General features: G+C 41.4%; 1 protein-coding gene across 5 annotated transcripts in view; it reads right to left on the minus strand.

Annotated features, from left to right (window-relative positions):
- DOCK2 (dedicator of cytokinesis 2) overlaps window positions 1-25598 on the minus strand; it is a 407128-nt gene that overhangs the window by 257679 nt on the left and 123851 nt on the right. The gene's annotated exons all lie outside the window — the stretch shown is intronic.

The following is a 25598-nucleotide window of genomic DNA, read 5'->3' on the forward strand; positions in this document are numbered from 1 at the left end:
TAAAAAACTGTATATGCATATATATATATTTATATGTGTGTATATATACGTATATATATACATATAAAACTTACGTATGTATATGCATATAAAAATGTACCAGTATAAAATATGTAGTATCATTTTGATTTGGCCTCCACTTAAGTGAGATGTAGTATACTGTGATGATAAACCTTCATGATCGTTTTATAGTTTCACATATGTATCAGTATAAAACATATAGTGTCGTTCTGTTTTTGTGTCCTTTTCATAATATGGGATTATGCTGTATCTTGTTTTGTACCTTGATTTTGTACCTTGATTTTTCTTCACTCATCTATTGGAACACTCACCTTCTTGGAGCACCTTCTATGTTGTTACACATAGGGATCAACTTAATTATTTGTAGCTATTGTAATGTATTCTCTATTATGGATATATTTCTTTATTTAGTTATAGCCCTAGTGATGAACATTTTCACTGGCACAAACAGTACAAAAGTGAACAATCTTTCACTTGCACCCTTGTGCACAATGGTTTTTATTTTAAATAAATTAAAATTTTTGCAAAAAAATAATATCTCTCTTAGCATTCCCATCTCAGGAAATTTCTGAAATCCTACACAGCTTTGTTTCTGTATTTCTCTTGAAAATGACAAAACTTCCAAGAAACAAACAAACAAAAAATTCCCCAAATTTTTCAAGCTCCCTCCACCCGTCCACTCAGCTTCTAGAGCTGAGATGTAAATCCTATACACCAAGATTTCATTTTAATTCAATACAACAAACAGGTATTGAACATCTTTGATGAGGAGGGCACTGTCTTTCCAGAAATATAGCAATAAGATAAGGTTCTCACCCACTAGATTCTTAAAATCTGACGGAGATGATCAGCAGCAAAAACAAAGAGCAACGGCAGAACATAGAGTAAGACAAGGGTGGGATGAAGGAGAAAACACCTCTCGTCCTGTCAGCCCAACATCTATACTCTCTCCTGGCACAGCCCCCTGGTTTCACTCTGCAGAGCCACCCTGCTGTGGAATATAATCCTAGGGATACTCTCATGAGGCTGCCTGCACTTCTCTGGACGAAGGCTGGACATCTGATTAATTAGGATGACCCCGTAAATCTGAACCTTGAGGGAAATTTAATAACAACAATTGCTGTCATTGCTAACATACTGAATGCTTACAATGTGCCAAGCACTGTTTTAAGTGTCTTGCATGGATTACCTCAGTCAATCTTTCCAGTGACTTTGGGAGATGGATATCACTATTTCCCCATTTCACTGATGAGGAAACAGAAGGATATGCCCAAGTGTACACACTAGTATGTGGTAGATTCCAGTCTGACTGCAGAGCCTGTGCTCTTAACCAGAATGCTCTTAGATGAAGAATATAATCTTTCTTGGAGCGCAGCTGTCTTCAGGAAGTGCCCTGAAGAGGCTGCCCATGGTTGCCTGCTGCTTCTTCTCCCACTGCTATTCTGGGCCTCTCCTCTCTGATGACTGGTTCCCCAGCTTTTCCTCTGATTCTATGAACTACTCCCCATCTTCCAAATACATTATTTTAACTTAAATTTAGCAGAGTAAGTTTCTGTTACTCACAACCAAAGAATCCCAACTGGTGGAGTCATAAAATGCCACGAGGGCTTCAGATGGGAGAAATAATCTCTAGTTAGAAGATTCGTGTAAGACTTTATAGGCTCTGATAGAATTGTGTCCCTTCTCTCAGAGTACCAATGTCAGTTTGTAATTAAATTCTAATTAGTATAATTAATGTCCCTTCATCCAACCAAAGTGTAAGCTCCATGAGAGCCAGACTAAATCTCAAGTGCCAAACATAGTATCTATATCATAGTAGTGACTCTGTAAATCTTGGTTGAGTGAGTGGGAGATAAGTTATTTGAGATGATTATTGATGAGTAAGTGACACTGACATAGGAAGAGGGAGGATTTAGGGTACATAGATCTGTGTGGGCAGAACAGTCTCTTGGAAGTAGAATAATGGGAGATAATATTTAAAAGGAAAATTCTTCAAAGCAGTGGGAGGTGAAGGTTGTTGCTCTATGGAAACAAAGTTATAGGCAACCAAAATTTTGATTTGGCTTTGCTTAAAATTAAGGTGAAATCATAGGCCACAGATATAATAATACTTAATTTGGACTCAAGAACTTGTGACCTGAGGACTTTCAAGAGTACAAGATACTGGGTGAGCAATTACCCTTCCTTTAGAGAGATAAGGGAAAAGACAGGATAATATTTACATACCAGTTACAATAACATTTAAGTTAAATCTATACCTGGTCCATATCTTATCACCATAAGGTTAAATTTTTGTCCAGAACTATTTATTAAAAGGGGTAAAGAAAGTTGATTCAATGTTCATTCAGAAATTTGTTTGAAAGGTTATCTTCTAAAGAATGTGACATGTAATCTGGGAAATTTTTGTTTGTTCGAGGAAATGACATGTGTTAGCAAGCTCAATGTTGAAAAACTAGGTGAATTCATTCGAAGTTGTAAACTCTTTGCCATTAGATGGATGGCTTCCTCAATTTCCTGAAACTTAACTTCCCAACTCTGCCTTCACTGACATTGCATCACCAACCAGAAGCTAAGAATTGTGCATTCTCTCACAAAGTTAGATAAGGATTATAAAGTCTTCCTCTTTGAGAAGTTAATTTTGCAAGTAAAATAAAAGATCTAATAAAGGAAACTTAAAAAACAACAAAAAGTCTTGTTCTCCCACAGGTCTCTGGGAAAAAGGAGTCATCAAAAGATGTGTTTTAAGGACATTTGTGTCCCTGCAGCATATAGGGTAGCTGGAGGAAGAAAAGATGGCAGAGACCCTGCAAAGGGCAGAGACCAATGAATATGCCATTGCAGTAGTCCAGATGATGACAAATGAGGTAAGTGCTGAGTTCTACCAGAGTCCCAGGCTCTGATGCAACATTTTTGTCTTTTGTTGAAGCTAAAAATTTAATAGGACCATAAAGGAAGGTGGTAAGAAATAGATCGAGAATAGTCAATCATCTTGAGTTGAAAGCATAAGAAGACCATGTCTTAAAGTCTAAAATGGCCTGTTGTGACTCAAGATTAAAAATCACTTAAAACTCTGTAAAATGGGATCACTAGGACCTAGAATGATATGTAAAGAGATATGTAAAGGCAGATAAGAGGTTAATCCATTCAGGCAGTTAATTAACTCATTCATTCATTTAGTCAGACTACTACATTCATTGAAGGCTCCCTAAGTGGCAATCGCTATTCTGTGGTGGGAGGTAATGGCAAGGGGTATCCTGCCCATCGCAGCAACAAAGCCAACAGAAGTAAGAGGCAGATGTAAATAGACAAGGAAAAACCTGGTGTCTTTACCCCTTGGGAGTGACAACCTGTTAGGACTGTTCACAGTTCAACAGAGCTGTGTAGTAAAAGGTCGAGTTTTTCCTTAAAGTTCGTTCTATGAACTATTGATTAGATCCCATTACAAAGATATGAATCAGAGGGAAAAGGTCACTTGAGTGATTTTTTATGTTAATGAAGATCTCCTTGGGAAGTCACCAGACTTTAAATTCTACTTTAAATAGAGTTAAAATAGTAGATCTTCATGAAGAGGTCTTGTTTTGAGCTCTCCATCCCTACCAAGTATTTAAGTAGTAGGTAGGCTGTCTATGGATAGGGATGATGAGAATGTATTCAAAGAGTCAGATGAAGGGGTGAACTAGATGGTTGTTGAGTTCCCATCCAAAAGTCTATGATTCCCACAAAATACAGGTGGCAGGAGGAAGGATACATTTGCTAGGTGGAAAGACAGTGGACATGTTTGCATTGTTTAAAAACCACTATTGTTGTGGGAGCTGCAGACCAAGCCCCAGCAGAAGCAGTGGTTTATCAATCTGAAAGTCCTCTACTTCACAGATTATCAAAACCCAGCACCCCTGGAGGGTGAGCCTCCTGGAGTTGAGAGTCAGCAAAATTTTAGCTGAGGAGGCCATTAATAACATGGCCTGTTTTTCAGAATGTACTTCGTCTTCTCATTAACCATGATTTCTCAGAAACGTCTGGCTCCTCTGTTTTGAGATGAAATAATTTTTCTCATTTGTAATTGGAGCTGTGAAATTATATTAGCCTGTAAAGCTTCAGGAAGTAGCATTTCTAAATTGTGGCTTGATTGTCAAGCAAACAAACACAAATGGTTTGAAAGATAAATGTTGTCAGAGCCTTAAATCAATCTTTACAGGCAGAGCCAATGAATATCAGAGATCCGCAAACCCACTGTGGGTACCTGACACCCGACAAAGGCTGGGAGATCTGCCACCAGGTGACAAGTCCAAATTGTAATTGGGCCAGCACTTGGGAAACTGCAGAGCTATTCAACTCTGTATTTTCACAGCAAGGAGCTTTATTTTGTTGATGTGATGGCAGAGAGAACAATGCAGTGTTTCTGGGCTCTGGTTTCTTCCTTCTTGGAGAAAGTTTTGTCCTATGGAAGAAGGTGCCGCTACCAGAATCCATAGCTCTCTTGAAGTGTCATATGCTTTTGAAATAATTTCAAGACTCAGGGACACTTTAAATATGGAAGGTCCTTCCCCTTGCCTCCATCTCCATAATATCAGCCCCATGGAAAGAATGAAATAAAGATGCTTTGTCCGTTTGGGAAAATCACCTTGAGATGCATCAGGCCAAAACTACCCCTGTGATCACAGCCCCAACCCCAGCTCCAGAGGGTAGCACACTTATGAACCACATCTGAACTCAGCATCTTCCGCACAGGTCCACTCCTCCACAGGTCCACTCCTCTCAGAGTGAAGGTACCCCAGTCACACAGTACACACAGTCAACCAAACGAATGTGCTTCCTCTCTCTGAACCCAGTGCCAGTCCATCATGAAGTCATATACATCCTGCCCCCAAACAAGCCATTTCTACCCTCCATTCCAAGTCTCCCAAACCAATCTCATTTCCAATCTCAGTGGCAGGAATTTCCCCAAACTCAAACCTAACCACAGGACTCACTGCTTGAAGTTCTTCCATGGTTTCCAATTGTCCTCAGAGTGAGTATTGTGAACTCTTTGGCATAGGTGAAAGCTCTTTGTGATCAAATCCTTCCATACCTCCTCATACTCCGCCTCCCACACTGTCCCAGCCTGTTCCTCCCCTGCTTCTCAGTTTTTGCACATTATTTTCTTTGCTCAGAATACTTTTATCCCATCCATCTTTACCTGACTAACTTCTTCTTGCCTTCTAGGTCTTAACTTAGATGACAAAACCCCTAGGACAACATCCCTGACACCCCAATATGACTTGGTGACCCTCTCCTATGCTCCTGTAGTACTCAAACTTCTGTCTTAATCATTTGTCACACTACGTGGTCATTGTCAGAGAAATGGGATGAGCTGTGAGATCCTTGGTATCATCTCAGAAATGAAGCCGAGGCCCGAAGCTGAAAACAAAAGATGTAATTACCCCACATTCTAAGTTCAAATTGTCTTCAGTAGCAAGGGTATACCTCAAGGTTTTCTGAGAGGTACCAGTTCAGTACCAGCCCCACACAATCTTCATGCACCTGAGGGAGGATCAGCAAAGGTCTTTGGATATAAAGCGATATCCATAAAGAGAAGCCTCAAAGTGGATATGGAGTGAGGAAGAGCCAAAAGGATCACTCGTGAAATATATGAAGATGAGACTGGCACCTTATGTCCCCACTAGGGACATGTTGGCTGATCTCTGAGCCCAGATGCATCCCAGTTCTGCCAACAGAGTGGAGAGACATGAGAACACTCATGTCTGCTCTCACCAGAGGAAGAAGGGTTAAACACAAGCAAGGTGTCTGTGTCAGGGGCTCAGTCATATCCTCCGTGTGGTTACCCCATGTCTAAACCTCCCTGTGGCAGCCTTCACTTGGAGTTTCATAGCCAGGCCCTTATTTTGTCACCAACACAGGTTAATCGATTCTTCAACCCAGTTCAATATTTTACAGGCTTTAAGGTGAAACTCATTCTGCTTTAGCCAAGTTCCTAATTGACCGAAAGGTGAATTCAGATCAGCTCAATCCTCTTGGGGGTCGGTGAGGAGCTTGTGGTTATCAAGGCTTGCCCTGTCCTCCCCACAGCCGTTTTGGCAAACAGAGAAAACGCCAAATTGAAGCCCAAAATTCTCCCTTGGCAAAGCTGAGCAGTGCAAGCTTGGCTCAGTGCTTTTCCTCTGTTTGGTTGGGGACCATTCACAGGTGTCAGAGGCCCCATGATTGGATCAGCTGCACATGGAGGAGGACCTCCACACACAACTCCTCTGACAGATAGCAATTTGTTCTCACAACGTCCCTCCTCCAGCCAGTGTGTCACCAAGAAAAGTAATTCCACCCACTGGGAAATCAATAACTACCCACAAATTTCATATTCTGGATCAGGTTACAAGCTTTTTACAACTCTACTAGAATTATCCCCCCACATTCTTCAGCAGCAACTCATGATTCACTTTCCCTACCTCCCTGAAAGCACACCTAATTACAATACCCAGAATTGTCCCTCACGCCCCCTCTAGCCTGCGTCTGCCATGACGTACATCTTCACTTTATGAACCCTGAGGGCCAGAATGTCTCCCCAGCTAAACAAACACAGCCTGTTTAGAGAGTTCAGAACTGAACTCAGCAGCTGTAAAAATTCTCCTTAGGTATCTTTGAGGGGTGAATGCTAAGAAAGAAACGTACTTCCAGAACTTTATTATAGATACCCACTTCACCTTCAATCCAAGCTATTGCTTTTACCATATATCTTTTATATTTAACACGAGACATGACATTGCACTAAACCTATAAGAAAATGCCCTATAAGAATTTGAAATTGGCCATTCAGAAACATAGTGATGACAGGAAAGGTAGATTGATATATAGTTGCTGGAATTAAGAGGATGTACGTTTGTGCTCAAAAAATGTCACACTGATTATAAATATAATTTGTAACCTCTGATAGTCTATGTGTAATCTATTTATATCCTTGAGTAAATATATATATATGTATACATACATATATATAGAGAGAGAGAGATGCTGATGGAATTAATCTAGGTTTATCAATCTATGTCTATATCTATATAGAGAGAGAGAGTCTAGGTTTATCAATCTATGTCTATATCTATACATAGAGAAAGAGAGTGAGAGAGAACAAATAATTACTGTAACAGATACTGTTGTACTGGATGTTATATTCTAGTGGATATCAAAAACAATTCAAGAGGATAATAATTGTCTTAGGTTGGATTCTCCAGGAGCAAACTCAGAGATGAGGTTTGGGCGAAGGTGACTTACTTATTAGGAGGTGTTCCAGAAAACACTAGGAGGGGAGTAGAGAAGTGGGACAATGAAGGGGGGGAGGCCAGCAGGCTGCAAAGGCAGGCAAGTATCATAGAAAGCAAGCTCTAGCATAGTGCAGGCCACAAGGGTGAAGCAGCCAGGGTATTTTGACCCTGGGGATGGACAGCCACGGGCACTGCAAGTGCTCTCAGCACACAGGCAAGCAGGCCCCTACACCCTAAGGGGAGCACAGGGAGGCCGGTGCCAGCTGTAGGGAGAGAAAGTCCTCCTGGAGTTGTCGTGCACAAAAATGCTCGTGGATCACAAGAGACACGGAGCCCTGGAGTTGATGTTGCAATGACAAATACGGACAGCTGCCAGCAAGACAACGAACTGGGTAACAGGAGAAAGAGAGTCTGGGCATGCAGGGAAGACCATTCCACATGAGGCAGTTAAGAAGGCCTCTCTGAGATGGAGATTCTTGAGCTCAGACCTGAGGCTGTGAAGGGAAAAGCTTGCAAAGATCTCAGGAAAGAGCATTCCAAGCAGAGGAAATAGCATGTGAAGGCCCTGGGGTGGAACTGTGCCTAACATATTGAAGGAATCATGTGGATGAAGTATGGCCATATTATAGAACATGGGGAGTATAAAGCGAGATGACAAACTTGGAGAGTCCGGCTGGGGCCAGGTGTCTTCATGCCCTGTGGCCCTTGGTAAGGAGTTTGACCCTTCGGTGGGGATAAACATGTTTTGGTTTTGTATTTTAATGAGTGCTGGGGGTGGGCCTAGAGAGGAAGGCAGAACACTGTGGAGGCTTTTTGAGGAGGGGAAGAGGAAATCTAATGTTTATTGAGCCCTCACTATCTACCAGGCATTCTCTGTATGAAGAGTGTATTATTATGTCTATTTTGTGGATGAGGAAACTGAAGCTCAGAGGGATTCAGTAACTTACCTAATATCACACAGCTAGGATTTAAACCTGGGAAATGTGCTTCCAGAGCCCGTGTGCACATCTACCAAGCTATCCTGGCTCCTTATGGTAACAGTGATAGCGAGAGAAGATGAAAGCTTGATTAGTTTGTAGCACGAGAGGCAGACAGAAGTAGAGAGACTTGGAGCAGAGTCAACATGTCTTGCTGATGGAATAGATGTGCTATATCATCGTGTAAGCATATGCATTTTGAACATTGGAGTGAGAGAGTAATAGATTCATTTTAGGGTTTATCAAATTAGGTCTAATCATGGGGACCATTTCATTGCCTCAACTAGCAAGTAATGAAAAGATTCCCATCAACATTCTCTGATGGTGTGAAGTGGCTGCAGAGGTGGCCTGTCATCACGCCTTCTGAAAGCTATTAGGGCATAATTGGTGTGTTCTGACAGGTACCTGCACTTTCACTTACTCCTTTGCACTTTCCGAGATCATTTTCACTGCCACTGCTGACTGGCCTCCTCCCAGCCAGCTCACTCATTAAACCATAATCCAGCTCTATAGAAAGTGCTTTTAGGAAAATAAAGGTGCAGATATGGCCAATTGGGTCATGACCCCAAATTTGATTTGTCCCTAATGCTTAGAACAATTACATTCACAATGCCATACCAGATGAGTGTAGCTCAGCCTTTTATAAGACTGTCTCGCCTACCTCCTAACCCTGGCTAATGGAAGACAAGCAAATAGAAAAGCTTGGGGTGGAACCTAGTGGCCTCTATACTGGATAATCTGGACCCTCTTTAAAGGAAGATTCCCATCAAAGTACTAGGCTCCATTTCAAATTCATGCAAGAGGAGAAATGAGTCAAGTTAGCTTTTTGACTGCAAAGAGCTGTGTCTTACATCTCTTGCACCCATTTGATTCTAATTCAGTGACATCCAGAATTCAAATTAATTCATAAGCACTTAGGACACCTATTAGAACAGTCGATGCCGCCCACACCCCTGCAGCGCTTATCATCCCTGACCCACGGCCTCTCTTCCACACCATGCTACACAGATCCTTTAATCCCTTTGCTCCAGCCCCTGGCCCTTTGTAGACTCACATGATTTTCTGGCCCACGAATTTCAATCTATACTTAACCAGGAACTCTTTCACCTTTAACTCTTTCTGAGCTAATCTGCGGTGGTATACTCAGAAGTTTCTCAGTAGTAGGAGTCATTATAACAAATATGTTTTAATAAAGGGTAGAACCCATTTGTCCAGAAAACTATTGAGAATGAAAGGGAATGGGAGAGGGGGATATTAAGTATGAGAGAAGCAACATATGTTGAACTCCTTCTAGTGCCAGGCACCACACTGAGAATTTATTTAATCATTACCAAAACCTGTTTCATATATTATGTTATCCCTATTTTACAGATGAGAAAATAGGAGCTCCAAGTAACTTACCGAGGGTCACTCAGCTAGCATGACCACAACCTAGCAAGATTCCAACACAGGTTTGTCTGGCTTCAATGCCAGCACCATTGCCACTCCATTCACATGTGCATGGGTGCAGACAATCATTCTCAACTCCTAGATTCTGCCAGCACAAGGCAGCCACCCTCTGAATTTGTTAGCTCCCTCAAGCTGGTCTGCAATAGAAAATCCAAGATCCTCGTTGATTGATTTGTTTAATCGTTGGTTGTTTTGTTTCATTTTAAGTAAGGGTTATGGTCCCAGGGGAATAAAACAAACAAATTCCAGTCCTGGAATCCCTAAACAATAATGAGCACTCATCGACTTGGTGATTCAACCTTCAGTGCAGTCATTTGTTTTCATTTTGTTAATTCAACCAACCATTTCTTGAGCTACAATTGCTTGAACTTACCCATCTCACTACAGTTGGTTAGCAAACAGCAATCATGACTTTCAAACCATTCACTACCTTTTCCTAGAAGACAGTGAGAGCCTAGGGCGAGATGTCTAATCACAATCAGGTCCTGTCTCCTACAGTTCCTGGAATAATCTTGTCACACAGTAGGATCCTAATAAGTGTTAGATGAATGAATGAGTGTTTGCTGATTTCAGAGAGGGAGCCCTGTCTGCCCACATTGAGGGCAACTCTCAGAATCAGAACCCTATTTACTGTTGGGTTATTGCAATATTTATTACTCTCTGCTGTCCTTGAAGAAACAAAGTGACAGTAGCTGGGGGCTGGGGGAGGGATGTTTAAGGAACAGAACTGTATGTGTGCTTCTTCACCTTCCCCACCTTCCCTGAGCAGTCCTCTGGCAATACCTTCCCATTCTTGGTTTTACCCCATCACAGAGGCAAGGATGGGAAGCAGACAGAACTCTGGATCGAGGGTCCAGAGACCTAGGTCTGGGTCCCAGCCTTACTACTGGTGGCCTCAGATAGGTCATTTTACCTCCCTTCCTCTAAAACTGGGGATCAAAATGCCTAATTCATAAGAGGTTCCAAATAAGACGTCATACAAATCCAGTCGTAGCTATTAAGTATAATGAGGTGCGGAGATCTGATGCTATGCTTAAGAAGTTTTGGGATCCAAAGCAAAGCACGTTGGAACTTCAGTTTCCTTCAGCTGTAGCTGACATGCACACTTGACAAAACACCTGGACCAGGCGTGCTGGAATGAAATGGATTCAAAGCTATCACCTGCATCATTCAAACAAAGTGCGCTTCTGTCTGAAATACCAAACTCCGAGGACTGCGTTCCAAGAGGTGGATATAAATTGAAACGACTGGGATATAAGCCTTGGGTTTTTATGCTCCCTTTTGTATGTGGAGAGACTAAAGGAGAGCTCAGGCAGGCTTTTTCTGAACATCCTTTTACATTTCTGTTTACAACTTAGAATAATAATGCCGCTTGCCCGCAAACCTCAAGCCGCCCCCTGAGCAATCCTATATTGCTGCCCTCACAAAACTTAACGAATACCAAGAAGAACAAAAACCAACAGCAATGTTTTGGATCAATATGAGCAGCCAGCATTCCATTTCTGGGAAAAGCGCACATTAAAAGCCTCTTGTTTACATTTTAAGGCTAACAGAGGGGCCCTTCATTTCAGAGAATTAAATGAGAAAATTCTCCTGGATTCAAGCATTAGCAAAATGGAATGGTTGTGTAATTGTCTCCAATCATCATCTGATTCTCTCTTCCTCTCACCTTTCCCATAACAGCTCCAGAGGAGAGGAGGCTGGGGCCCCCCTCATTTATAGCCCTACGCATTTAAAATCCAGTGTTGCTCATTACAAAGGGAAAACAGAGAAGTGTAATATATTTCAAACAAGCTGAATAATTGGAAGCAAACTTCAGAGAAGGGGGGGAGTCACTGCCTTTTACCCCCCATAAATAAAAGTGGAAATGGGGAGAATTTCTCCTCTGGCCTCTTCTTCTTTTCTAAAAGCACTCAGCTAAGAAGGTAGAGAACAGAGACAGTCCTGAGGGGGCAGGGGCTTTTGCCTGCTTAGTTTTTCCATTCCTGCAACAGAGCCCACGTGAGCCCTCCCCTGGAAGGCCCAAAGCGAAAGAGTGATTTAAGAAATGAATCACATAGTTAGGCCCAACACTTTAATGAAAGGATCAAAGAGATCCTGTTTGGACTCTGAAGCCAATGAAGAGGAAACTGGGCTAAGTGTGAGACAGGAGAAAGTAAACAGAATAAATATCAGTCCACAACATGTAATAAGCTTTCTGTGCAAACGGAGGACAATATATGGTCTTTACCCTCGGGGCAGTCCAAGTGTAATAAAGAAAAGAACCAGTCAATTGATAGGAACAGTATAAAAAAATGGGTACAATGAAGCACACTGCATTTCCAATTATGTTCAGTCCCTGCTGATGAACCTCAAGCTGTACTCCTATGAAATTGACATTAATATTTTATTTTGGGCATGACATGTTGATATATTTATTATTAGTTATATGTATTTCTTCCCATGTTACCTTACTCCAAAAAGAAAAAAAAAGAAAAGAAAGAAGATGACATGCCAGTGTAAAAGTTAACATAAGGGCTTCAAGTGCCCATAAAATGTAGCTCTTTGCTCGTGTGATAAACTGTCAGGGCAGTAAAGAAAACCACCCAAGTTCTAGAGTTTGTTGGTCATTAAGGTAGAAGAGAACTAATTCTGTAGGAGAAACATAGTTTTGTTTTGTTTTGTTTTGTTTTGTTTTGTTTTTGTATTAAATCCTTAAAGAATTTTTTCATATTGAGTTAATGTTAATGTTCTATATTAAAGCTTAGTAGTGTTTAGCTGCTTTTGACATCAAACTGTGGAATTTTAAATCTAAAAAGAACCCGAGAAAAGATAATGGCTTCAGTTCCTTTGACTGTGTCATGTGCCCATGCAGAACATAAAAACAACAAATGTAGGAAGGCTCAGGACTGTGTGCTTGTCCTTACACGGCACCTCCATTTATTTTTCACGCAAACAAATATTTATGGAGTGCCTAGCAAATGTCAAGCATCATAAACGGCACAGAGGTGTATGGGACCAGGATGTAAGTGGGAAAGATAGAGAAAAGTGACCAAATTCAAGGCATATATAAGAAGACTCAAAGGCCTTAGTGATTGATTGAAAGTGAAAAATGAGACACAAGAAAATTTGTGGGCTAGTTCCAAATGACTGGCAGAAAAATAATGGAAGAGAAGATTTTCACGAGCAGAACGAATACAGCTTTGGAAATGTTGAGATGGAGTACCTGCAAGACATTCAAATGGAGACGTCAAAGGGACAGCTGGCTAAATGTGTCTGAAAACGATCTACTACAAATGGGTAAGCATAAATTCAACTATATGGAAAATACATTGAACATGGCTGCATCCCAAAAAGCATTTATAATGGGCTATTATAGTGTATTTACCAGAAAGCACCTTCCTGAAGTTTATTTGGTTATGCTCATGAAGACCATGATGAAAAGAAAGGAAGGAGAAGATAAAGGAGAGGAAAGAAGATACAGGAGACAAGGAAGAGGAGAAGAAATATGGAAAAGTAGCAACACTTGGGGTCTGAAACAGGATGTCTGGGGACACATGTTGGGACAAGGGAGCTCAAAGGGGCTTGGAAGCATGAGGGATTTTCACTTGAAATTTTTAGATCATCACAAAGACAGGTATAGAAAGGGCCCAAAGATGGTTAAGCAGCCCAAACTTCCCAGGGGATGTAACTAATACACTTGTCAACACTATCACTTTCCTAAGTAGAAGCAAGTAGGAGCCAGAGAGCAGAGTTTTCTGGCAACAAGAGTCAACCACTATATCTAGAGCATCTACAATGTGCCCGACTCTTGAAACTGGGATGGAACATAGCTAAAGTCTGGCCCTTTCCCTCAAGGACGCTCCTGCGAGCGCATCATGCACAGCCTACTAGCCCAGGGCAAGCAAGGCATAGTGATTAAGTGGACTATGAAGAAGAGGAACAGAAAGAAATGTCAGCCATGAAGGGGCTCCATTCTCATTCCTCTGATCCACTAGGTACCAGGACACACAATGAGTGCTACAGAGCCAATGATGGAGGATATTAAGAGCAAACAAATCTCTTTATATCTTTGTTTCTTTATCAGTAAAGTAGAGAAAATGAGAGCTCCACCCTTCACAAGGTTTACAGAATAAAATACTATGTGTAAAGCACTTGGAGCAGCACACCTGGACCATGGTAAACACTATGTAAGTGTAACCATTATTGTTTATTTTTGTTTTAATTTCCATATGTAACTTTCTAGGTAGTAAAAACATGCTGTATCTTGACATGGGTGGTGGTTGCATGGGCGGATATGTGTGTAAAAAATTCACTGAGCTGTACATTTAAGATTTGCGTGTTTCACTATAGATAAATTACAACAAAGTTAAAAATATATATTGTTACAATGGAAGGTAATATTAGTTTCCCTTCAACAGGTATACACTGTAAGGCTTGAGGAAGTCAAGCAAGGTGCCTGAGATAGTACACCAGATCTCAGCCTGCCTTCCTATGTCAGCTGAGCCTTGGTCCTCGACCGGGCTCAAGAGAGTGGTCACCCAAAGATACTGCCCAACACTCAGCTTGGAGAATCTTCTGCATGAAGAGAGAGCAGTTGTCCCTCCCTCTCTTCCATTCTTTCTCCCACCTTCCACCCTCTTCTCATATTTCAGTTCAATTCCATTGTCTCATTAACTATTACAACCAAAATCCTTGCCAAGTCACAACCTGCAGGTTTCCCTTCACTCAGAGAAGGACTGGCAGTGATTAAGGACTGGAGGGAACACACCTCAAGCTCTGCAAATTCCTCAGGGACTGAGGATGCCCCACTAGACACTGATGTGCACCCACTGCCAAGACAAAGAGCATCAGCCAGAGAAGAGTGAGTGCTATCCTCATTTACGAGGTGCTATAGAAATTAATTTTGTATGCCTCTTCCATTAGCAGTGTGTCTGAATTAACTTTAATATGCAAGTTATCATGTTAGTCTTTGATACTAAAAAAGAATGTATCATCATTAACCTTCCTATCCCTGCATTTAGCAATGCAGTCTTTTTATTAGCCATACGCAAGAGAAGTAGCATTATTTCTTGGCATCTCAGTGCTCTACCTATCTGTATGCAGGTCCACCGGTCACTTTGTAAAATCTCTGCTGATTCAGAAGCCCATTTTTCAAACATTTGACTCTAATTGCCTGTAAGTCACTAGAAGCTGACTCCACCTCCTCCCCCCATTTTTTTCCAGAGTTCTCTAAATGAGAATGAATTTTCCACTGAAAGAGCATTCCACAAAAAAAAAAAAAAAAAAAAAAAAAAAAAAAGAGAGAGAGAGAGAGAGAAAATGCATGATGGTCAGTGGAAGGGAACCCACAGCAGGAAGAAATATGAGTAAGTTCTGAGTGATATTTATGAAAGGCAAACTCATGCCAGGCTAACAGTAACTGGTCTTTAGAGCTCTAGGATATTTGGGTAACTAAGCTATAGGTAAAACGGGAACTTTTGCTTCAGAGAATAGGTAAGCAACAATGGAAGATTAGCTGTTAAGGATAACGGGAAAATCACCTGATAGTATAACCTAGTACATCTTTCTCTTCATGTATTCACTTGATATACGTAAATTATAGGTAAAGGAAAGTTACCTATACCTCCATTTGATGGATAACTTTTCTATTCCTACCCCATTCATTCTATACATTCTAGTATTTAAAATGTGGTAACGGTGGGAAAATGTTAAATTACATTTGCCATCTTTTTATTCCATTCACACCTTCTCATTGAACAGCAAGATAATGAGAAATAAAGGAACTTCTTAGAAGGGGAAAACAAAACAAGAATGAGGTCTACAATAGAATCCTAAAATAGAACATCAGTCCTTGAAAAATAAAACAAGTTTCTGTTCTCAATAAATGCAACAGTATACAGTTTATAATTTATAATTACCTACACACTGAAAATAAATTGGCTACCAATCCAACTTTTTGGCTTATAGGAAAGCTACCAATAATAGGATTATGGACATATCTGAGTTCATCTCTGCTATATACGTTCTCCTTTTGAATCTAATAATTGGGGACATGGATCAGTCAGTTAAATGTCTGCCTTCAGCTCGGGTCATGATGCCAGGGTCCTGGGATTGAGTCCCACATTGGGCTCCTTGCTCCTTTGCTTCTCCCTCTTCCTCCTGTTCCCCCCTGCTTGTGCTTGCTCTCTAGTTCTCTCTATATATCTCTCTGACAAATAAATAAATAAAGTCTTAAAACAATAAATCTAATAATTGTGTTTTCTGACTGATACCTTAAAAAGGAATGACATGAATAAGAAAGCAACTAGGATTCAGCCATCTATATCCTCAAAGGGCCAAGAGAATTCTAAAGAGCGGAATCAAATATTTTCCAAGATTCAGCCATTTATTTTCCAAGTTAACCATTATTTTTGTCAATGTAAGACCCATCATATACTGCTCATAATTTACACCCTGCACTATTATTTACTTAATATTTTTTCATAAAGTAGCTGCATTCTAATCTGCTTACATTCTTTTAAAAGAAAAATTTGCTGTTTCAAATGGAAAACCAGTATTGCTTGTCATAGATGAAAGGTAAGTGTAACAATCAATACTATAAAAACAAAACACTTTTATTAAATTCCAAGAGGAACTTAAGCCTGAGGTCTGCTCCCTTGTTATCAAAGGAGATTAGTAGAGAAAGATTAAAGACAAAACAGCAAAAGCATACAGTCCTTGAGATAACCAAAAAGACTGAAAGGGAGTTGGAGGAGAATGAATGATCTCCTGCTTCCGTGGTGCAGTACTTTATTTGTACATACCTAAAATTATCCTTCATGCCAAGGAAGATAATTTTGCATATGGTGGTACATATCCACACATTGAAAAACACAAGTACCAAGAAAGAAATCAAAATTGGGGTTCCTGGCTTCCCATCTCTGCAACTAACTCATGCTGTGACCTTGGGTAGGTCATGCTGTAAAATGAGAAGGCTGGCTCGGGCAATTTCTCCAAGGAGTTGCTCAACTCTATGTGCCTATGCGTTGTGAAATCTTTAAACATATTCTAGCATATCTTCTCATCAACTAGAGTTTTCAGTTGTTAATTGCATTTACCCTGTTATCCGCAAGTCTTACCAGGAAGAAGTAGCAAAGATTTGAAAAGATCAGCTACTTTGGGGCAGAAGAGCTTTTTGATGCTGTTGTGTTGAAAAAAAAAAATCGATAAAATCGACTGCAATCCAGGCACAACAGAAGCTGATGGTCCAGGATATATGCCTGTGCATCCCTTGACTTTGGAAGCCAGTGGGCAAAGCGCTGTCTTTAAATCGACCTTACAAACCATCACCTGATCATTTGCCTCGGTCAAGTGATAATTTATTCCAGGTGAGTAATAGAGGGTGTTCATTCAAATTATCAGTCTTATCTTCCCCTTCCTATGAGAAAAGTAGATTGAGGGGAAAAAAAGATCAGTAGTTAAAAACCAGTAACTGTAAGCTTGTTAATTTGCAAGCTCTGGTATGGTTAAGCAAGTTTCCGTAACTGTAAAAGAACAACAACAGGGGCTCCTGGGTGGCTCAGTCGTTAAGCATCTGCCTTCGGCTCAGGTCATGATCCCAGGGTTCTGGGATCAAGCCCCGCATCAGGCTCCCTGCTGGGCGGGAAGCCTGCTTCTCCCTCTTCCACTCCCCCTGCTTGTGTTTCCTCTCTCACTGTTTCTCTCTCTGTCAAATAAATAAATAAAATCTAAAAAAAAAAAAAAAAGAATAACAACCTACTTTATAAGGTTTCTATAAGAAATTACAAAAAAGTAACTATTATCAGAATTACAATAGTACATATGTATATTCTCTTTCTCACACAGTTTTTTCCTGCCTTGATGTTCTGAAAAAGTCAATTTAAGCAACAATTTATTTTTAATGCTCTACATTGGCTTCACCTCTGAACTGATTGTAATGAAAACAAATACAATAATTATAAGTGAAAACTTAATGAAAATAATAATTATACTTATATTAATTTTAAGCTACCACTTATGGGCATTTTTATCATCCAGGGACTGTGCTAAGCATTATTTCATTTAATATTTATATCAGCCATATTATTATCCCCATTTCATGGATAAAGAAACAGAACCAAAGAAGGGATATGACTTTTCCAAAGTCATAGATGAATACAGAAACCCTCTTGGGGCCAAAGTCAAGGAAACCATGAAAAAAAAAGTTTGGAAGAAAAAAAGTTGTGGAAAAAAATCAGAGATTACCAAAATCTGGCTTAATATATTGAGAAAGGCTACCTATTTACAGTTCTGAAGCTCTTTGGTATTCCTTTTGTTTTGTTTTCTTAAATAAATGTTTTGATATTGTAAACAAGAACGATTGAATCATCTAGCTCTCTCCTCTGCAGTCCCATGGCACTTTGCTTAGAGCTCTACTATGGAACATTCATCCTGCATTTAATGAAGAGTCTCTCATTTTCCAAATGAAGGCAAGCTCCTTGAGGACATCAACACGTTTTTGCCAAGTTTGTATTTTCTAAATGGCTTTTCAATTCTTTGTTTATAGCAGAGAATCAATAAACATTTATTGAATTGAAAACCCTGCTCTAAATGCTTCTCTTCTTCTCTCCTGTACAGAATTTGAGATGCCAGAGAGGCAGTTAAAGATATGGGTCTTGAGGTGAAAGCAAAGATTTGACTATGGATTAAAGCTGGGGGTCGTGGACATCACGATGGTACTGAGCCACCGGGGTGGATGTTCTCCCCTAGGCAAAAGCGAGTAGGACAGAACCGAAATACAGCTGAGAACTGGAACCCTGAGTTGTTGTGGAATGAACTGGATTTGCTCCAAGGCAGTACTCCTCCTTTCTCTGTACCCCCATTTCTGACTCTTGGGCATAGAAAGAAGCGGCTGGAAATCTGCAACCATGAGGATGTCCCCTTTCTCCAGGACCAACCAGGGGACAGAAACTATGGAGGGCTACCCAGTGTTCTCCCCTACGTTGGCAAGAGAGGGAGAAAGGTAGGGCAGGGGAGGAGAAAGGTAGGGCAGGGGAGCAAAAAGCTGCAAAAACCCTGGCCACATGGAAGGAGCCAGGCATCAGAGCTCCATCTCTCCTGCTCTCTTCCACAAATCCCAAAGTCTGTCTCTTGATGTGTGCGACTGAAATCTCCTGATGAACTAGGATGAAGGAGCAACATATCTTATGCTCAGAGAATTATTTTCTCTTTTTCCTGCTGAATCCACAGTATAAGCCATTCTGCTGTTTGCAGACTGGTCCCACCATCCATCAAGATTTGCAACTCACCATAGGCCCCTGAAACATCACAAATTTTCCTGAGAGGTGACTGGGACCTCTTGATTTCTGGGCACAGGCGTTGAACAGACAGCAGAGTGCTGTACTGAACCTCTTGCTACCTGGGCTGTAATTGATTTAAAAACCTGCAGCTGCAACCAAAGGGGAGCCTAGGATCCCTATAAACCAAACCAAACCAAACCAAACCAAACCAAACCAAACCAAACCAAGCATCTCATCGCTCACATAGGTTCTGGCAAATCTGGGACATTGGCAGAGAGGTGCAAGGCTGATGAAAACCAATTCTTTTGAGATCCGTGGAAATATTTGCATGAAGAGAAAAATCCACCTGTAAGTGGGTTTCTGTTGTTCTGACTGCTACCCACTCTCCAAGTGCTCAGAAGACTGGTGGAATCCCAGGTCTCCCAAGCCAGGAAACACAGACCCAGCCCCGAACAAACCTCTTAATGACACACCATGGATTCACCTATGGCCTGTGAACAATATACTGCCCAGGATACCTCTGAACACAATGAGTCCTTCAGTGTGTTTCATGTCAGGCTGACACTAGTGTCCTCAAAACCCCAGGATAACAAATGATTTTTCAAGCAGTTTTAGTTGCACTTGAAGTTGTTGCCTCTTTTTCTATGCTGTTCTGGCAATACACGCTTACTGACACAGATGGACACAATCTTAGAGATTCAACTCTCTGATGATACATATGACAAATAGAGGCCATAGAGGTTAAGTGGTTTGTCCAAAGTCACACAGCTTGTTAGTAACTTCATGGGACTAGAGTTCAAATCTTCCAACTCTTAGTACAGTGTTTCTCCAAACAGACTATATTATCTTCCTACAATTAAGGTAACTGTTCCTTCATCCTATAAACATGCATCGAGGATCTACTCAATGCCAGTTATTTGGAATACAGAGAAAACACTCTTTACCTGAATACAAGAAGGTGCAAATGCAGGGGATCCCTCAGAGAAGCATCAAAAGAATAAGAGCTTCCCCAGATCCATAGTATGTGGATTCTCATTGCATTTATTTGACTTTTGATAAACCAAAAGCAAACCAGAAGGAACGCCCTCTGTGGCCAGAAGCTGCTGGCACAAGGAAGGGGCCCAGAGCTATTATACTGGATGCCAACTTCTTTTAGCTCACCCTCACAGGAGGAGGGCTTAACAACTTCACCATTGTCTTGAGGAGCCTGCAAAGAGTTCACTGGGGGGAGGTGTGTTAAAAAGGCCCAACACACATTTTTTTAAAAAACAAAAAGTACACTTTCATTATGGAGGGGAGATATGCTTAAAATTTATAATCAAATCAGAGCTGACTCTGTCCCTTCTGGGTAATGAAGCCAGTTTTGGCCAGAGTAGAGTGGCAACACGGAGGATAAAATGGGCTTAAGATGGGTTGAAAAAGCCCAATGCTATTTAGCACAATAATGGCGGGATTGGCTAATCCAAAAGGATCGAGGCCAAAGCCAAATTAGTAGAAGAAATACGCTTCCTCCAAATGAAATTGGACTGTGCTGTGTCTGAAAAAAAAAAACAAAAAAACAAAAAAAAAACAATGCTCACCTTGGCAAGGTATGCCTACTTCTTAGATGACCCAGAAAGAAAACTGGTTGTAGCTCCCTCCTGCAGGGAGTATGACATGGGATGAATTCCTACAGCCCATCCTCTCTCTCTGAAGCCTGTGGTCAATCGCCACCCTTACCCCACATCCTGGAACTGGAGGGCATGAGCAGAGGAGAGCCTCACTCAGAATCAGTTAATGGCTGATGCAGGCTTAAGAAGAGACCAAGGAGCAAGGGGCAAGGTTTTGCTCCAGGACAAGGGGGAGGGCAGTGGATTTAAGGACAGGGCTGCACAATGAAGATGTGGGGGTGGGGTGGGAGGCCAGGCAATGACCAAGACAGAGACACAGACAGAGAGATGGTCAGACCTACAGAGCTGGGGGCTGGTGGGCTGCAGGGTGGGCACAGTGTGGGCCTGAACCACCACCCGATCCTTGTGAGTTCCTTCTGAGGCAGCCCTGGGAGACATCACCACAGCTGGCTCACAGGGCTTGGCTGCAGGGATCTCTGAGAGTCAGCAACAGCAGACACATTTGCCAACCACTGGCCTACCGTGGGCGTGAACAACGAAATAAATTCCCTCACCACCTCCCCAAGGCACCGACATGTGTCCTTGAACTAGAGAGAGAGAGGACCCCACCACACTTGAGTCACACTTCCAACAACAATTTGTGTGTGGGCAGCTAACTGGCCTCCTTGTAGCCACTTAATCTTTGAGGGCCTTTTCCCCTTCCTCTGCAGAATGGACGGCAGGAGGGGCAGCTCCATTTGTGTTTCTGCGTGTAGGGTCACTGGATTTTTAACATTTTTAACATAGACATTTTTAGAACAGTTTTAAGTTCACAGCAAAACTGAAGAGAAAGTGCAGAGTTCCCATGGACCCCCTGCCCCACCCTACTCACAGACTCCCCTACTATCAACATCCCTCATCAGAAACAGATCAATTTTTCAGAGAATTGTTTAGACCTAGACTTCCTTGTTTAAACCAAATTGTCTTGGATGTATGGGGGCGGGGCAGGGATGGAGAGGGAGAGAGCGCTACTCTGGTAGAAGCAAGGGAAGTAGACCAGCTTGCTATCCATGCAAGGGTGAACCTTCTTCTCATCTTCTCTGAATTGCTGAATTTGACCACCTCTGGGCAGCTGGTTGCTAATGTCCCTTCCAGCTCAGATATTTGATCTACCTAGTGGGCTCAATTCCCTAACACACACATGCATATACACTCCTTTAGATAACTCTTGAAACAACCCACCAGCCAAGGAGAACAAGTGTTTATCAATTTCGTTTCTGTTAAACAGAGCTGAGGTATCGGGAGCTGCTCCCAAAGTCTGACAGGAGTCTCCTGCTGGACTTTTGCATCTATTGTTTTTGGAGGGATTGAGTAGAAGAGGGAAGGTAGCAGTGTGAGCACCGTCCTGAGTCTCATCACCATCTCAGACATTCAAAAACCTTGAGTACGGTCAACAAATCTGTATGCTGGGGACATGCAGACAAGGGTAGTATGGAAATTAGGAGTGGGGGTGGGGTGGAGGGTTGGATCCCAGCTTTCTGTGTGTGCAGAAAACGAAGAGAATACTAGCCTCTATGAGTAGGGCTGATGTGAGGTTCCGTGAAGAGAATGATGTATAGCTCTCAGCACAGATAGGTCCACAAATGTCAGAGTGAGACACCTGTCATAAACCCTAATTCAAGCTTCTCATTTGAGAGATGAGGAAAATAAAACAGAGAGTCTTCACATCTTTTTTTTTTTTTTAAAGATTTTATTTATTTGACAGAGATAGAGACAGCCAGCGAGAGAGGGAACACAAGCAGGGCGAGTGGGAGAGGAAAAAGCAGGCTCAAAGCGGAGAAGGCTGATGTGGGGCTCGATCCCATAACGCCGGGATCACGCCCTGAGCCGAAGGCAGACGCTTAACCGCTGTGCCACCCAGGCGCCCCCGAGTCATTCACTTCTAAGTCGGAATAAATAGAAAACTGCGAAGTTGAGAACCCCGGGTCTCCTGAGTTCCGGTTTCACATTCTGTTCCACTATCAGATGATTACCATAACAGTGATACTGATCACATCACAGATGATGATGGTGATGCTGCAGTTATGAGCCCTTCCTAAGTGCCAGACCCCGCTACACCTCTCACAGGCACAACTGCCAATGGTGCTCACAATAAACCCATGAGGTAAGCATCCTATGCTGTTCACATTTGGCAGATGAGGAGTCAGATGTTCCTAGAGGCCAAGTGTCCTGGTTAAGGGAACAAAATCAGGACTAGATCCAAGCCCTTGTTCTGAATGATGGTCCTATGCTGTGCTTACTTCAAAAATGGGATGTCTCTCCCCCAAATAATTTTATCCTCATTAGCTGAAACCATAATTAGAGCCTTATTTGCCTTTGAATAATTGGCTTTCCCCTTTGCTCCGGTGTCTGGTTCCACTTGGGCAATCCCTCCAGCCTGGAGGGTATCACACTCAGCAAATCCACTTTGGCTGCCTGGGGCTAATGAGGGCTCTCGATGTGGTTGCATTTAAGTGCCTGGGACTGCAGAGAATATCCACACACAGACATACCCCCTACCATCAAGGATGACAGTGGAGTTGTAATAACATGCCCTTCCCAAATTGGATCATACCATTCTAGATCTTCACTGAGGACAATATGGTCTGCTTTCTGCTGAGTCTATCACATAAGGAGGAAACAAATCCTGTGTATGACAGTGTGTGTGAGTGTGGGTGTGTGTGCATGCACACGTGTGTGTAGGGGAAGAAGAAGGGAGAGTCAAGATCCTTAACAAGCCCTGGGAAAGCTCAGTGAGATTCATCTCTAACAGTGAAGAAATAATGAGCACAGAGGACAAAGATGTGTCTATCAAGGTTATGAATTTCAGCAAGTTTTTCTAACATTAAATTAAATGAAACCAAATGTCCCCAAATAGGAAAACAGTGAAATCAGTTATAGCCCATCTATACAACAGAGTCCTATGAGGTCCTTAAAAATGACATGGGAAAATACTCTCAGTGAAAGAAGCAGATTAAAAATCTGGTAAAGCATTATCCCAATTATGTCAAATATATGATACAAGAGACAGGAAGAATAAGCAATGGTTACCTCTAAATTATGAGCTCATAGATGCTTAAATAGATTTCAAATGTTCTACTAGAACACGATATTTTGATAATACTACTTTCTATAAATAATAAATGCCATTTTTCCAACCCTGGACCAGCATTGGAGGAATATGCCTGGGGAAGGTTATGATGTAGTTAGAGACCCCATTAGCAAGGGAGTGTGTCAGGCAAGGATGAACCCTGAGTTCTGAGGCTTGCAAGTCGGGGGTCTTCAGTGAGACAGGGTTCTACCTCTGACATTACGGGGTCCCCCCAGAGTCTGTTTTCCAGAGAGCCTGTACCACACTCAACTACCTCCTCCATAAACCTGTCCCCAGGATTCCAAAAGCACAGTTCTCACTGAATTCTGGTAATAGTCATATGCAGAGTTATTTGCAAATAACCCTATAAATTTTTAATAAACTTATTCAAACCCTATAAATTATTTTAAATCCGTAGATCATAAATTTACAAAAGAGGCTTGCTGTCCTGGATCCATATGCAGGTTTTGGTTGGCTTGCATATTGTTTAAAAAATGTATCAGCAGACTTAACATAAAAACATATTTGTGGAACTTCTCTCCAAAGAGGAGAAGGTCGGTAGCATTGAGTCCACATACTGACACAGCAACAGTCAGTTGGCTCTGATTCACAACTGTCCTCTATACCCATGGCATGGACTCCCCCTCCTGCTCCTCACCATTCCCTGTAGCCTCCCCACCACGAGCTGGATTTCAATTGATCATTCTCACCCTGCTTTCTTAATAGGAGAGAAATATTTCTCTGTATAGTTGTCTCTGTCAAAGGTTGGGAAGTGACTGACCAAATAGCACTGTGTTTTAGGAAAAAATAAAAGGAATCATGTTTCTTTATGAAGTGAAGAAGTTCTCACATGTTACATAGGTAAGAAGAAAATCTGTTATAAAAATTCTAATTGAAGATTATATTATTATTAAAATATATATTGATAAGGTTATTTTATTAAAAGGCACAGTAACTATTTTTTTAATTTATTAATTTTTAAAAGTTCCATGATTTACTACTTGTGTATAACACCCAGTGCACCATGCAATAAAAGGCATAGTAACTATTATTCTGCATCTTCATTTCTTTTTTTTTTTTTTTAACATTTATTTTTTTTTTTAACATTTATTTATTTATTTATTTGAGAGAGAGACAGAGATAGCGCACTCACAAGTGGGGACAGGGGCAGAGGGAGAGGAAAAGAACCTCAAGCAAACGCCATGCTGAACACGGGGCTCCATGCAGGGCTCCATCCCACGACCCATGAGATCATGACCTGAGCCAAAATCAAGAGTCAGATGTTCAAATGACTGAGCCACCCAGGAGCACCTGCATTCATTTCTATTTGCCTTCATGGGTGGGCTCAAGTGTGAAGACCTCTGGGGTAAATCTGTTCTCTCCCATCTCTAAGTTCCCCAGAGGGACAGAAACCCTTCTGTTCAAATACCATATTGCACAGCAATTCAGAGAGTACATTTGGGAATCAGACAGACTACAACTGGAATCCTGGCCCTGACTTGCTATATGGTCTGTGACTGTTGACAAGTTTCTCTCTAACTTTTAGTTTCCTCACCTGTAAAATGGGGTTATTAATATGTATACTTTACAGGGAGGTCATGATAATGAGATAATGGGCTAAAAAACTTAGCATGGTGTCTGGCACAAAATAATGGTTAGGTAAATGGTGGCCATAAAATTATTTATGACTATCTTTCTTTCATACTCCCCATAACATAGTGTTAGCTACATTTTTAGATTTTCAATAAATATCACTTGAATTGAAATGAATCTGCAGCTGGTTTTCAATTCAGCTGTGCTGTGGTCTTAAGGAAACTTCCTTCTATTCTAGGAAGATGTTGTGGGGGAAAAATCAGCAAAATCAAACTTAAACAGGTCTTCATAAAAGCCCTCAGAATGTCCTAAAACCCTGCCTCACTATA

This window comes from Ursus maritimus, unplaced genomic scaffold (assembly GCF_017311325.1).
Source record: "Ursus maritimus isolate PB19 unplaced genomic scaffold, ASM1731132v1 scaffold_15, whole genome shotgun sequence".
In the NCBI taxonomy this organism is placed as follows: Eukaryota; Metazoa; Chordata; class Mammalia; order Carnivora; family Ursidae; genus Ursus; species Ursus maritimus.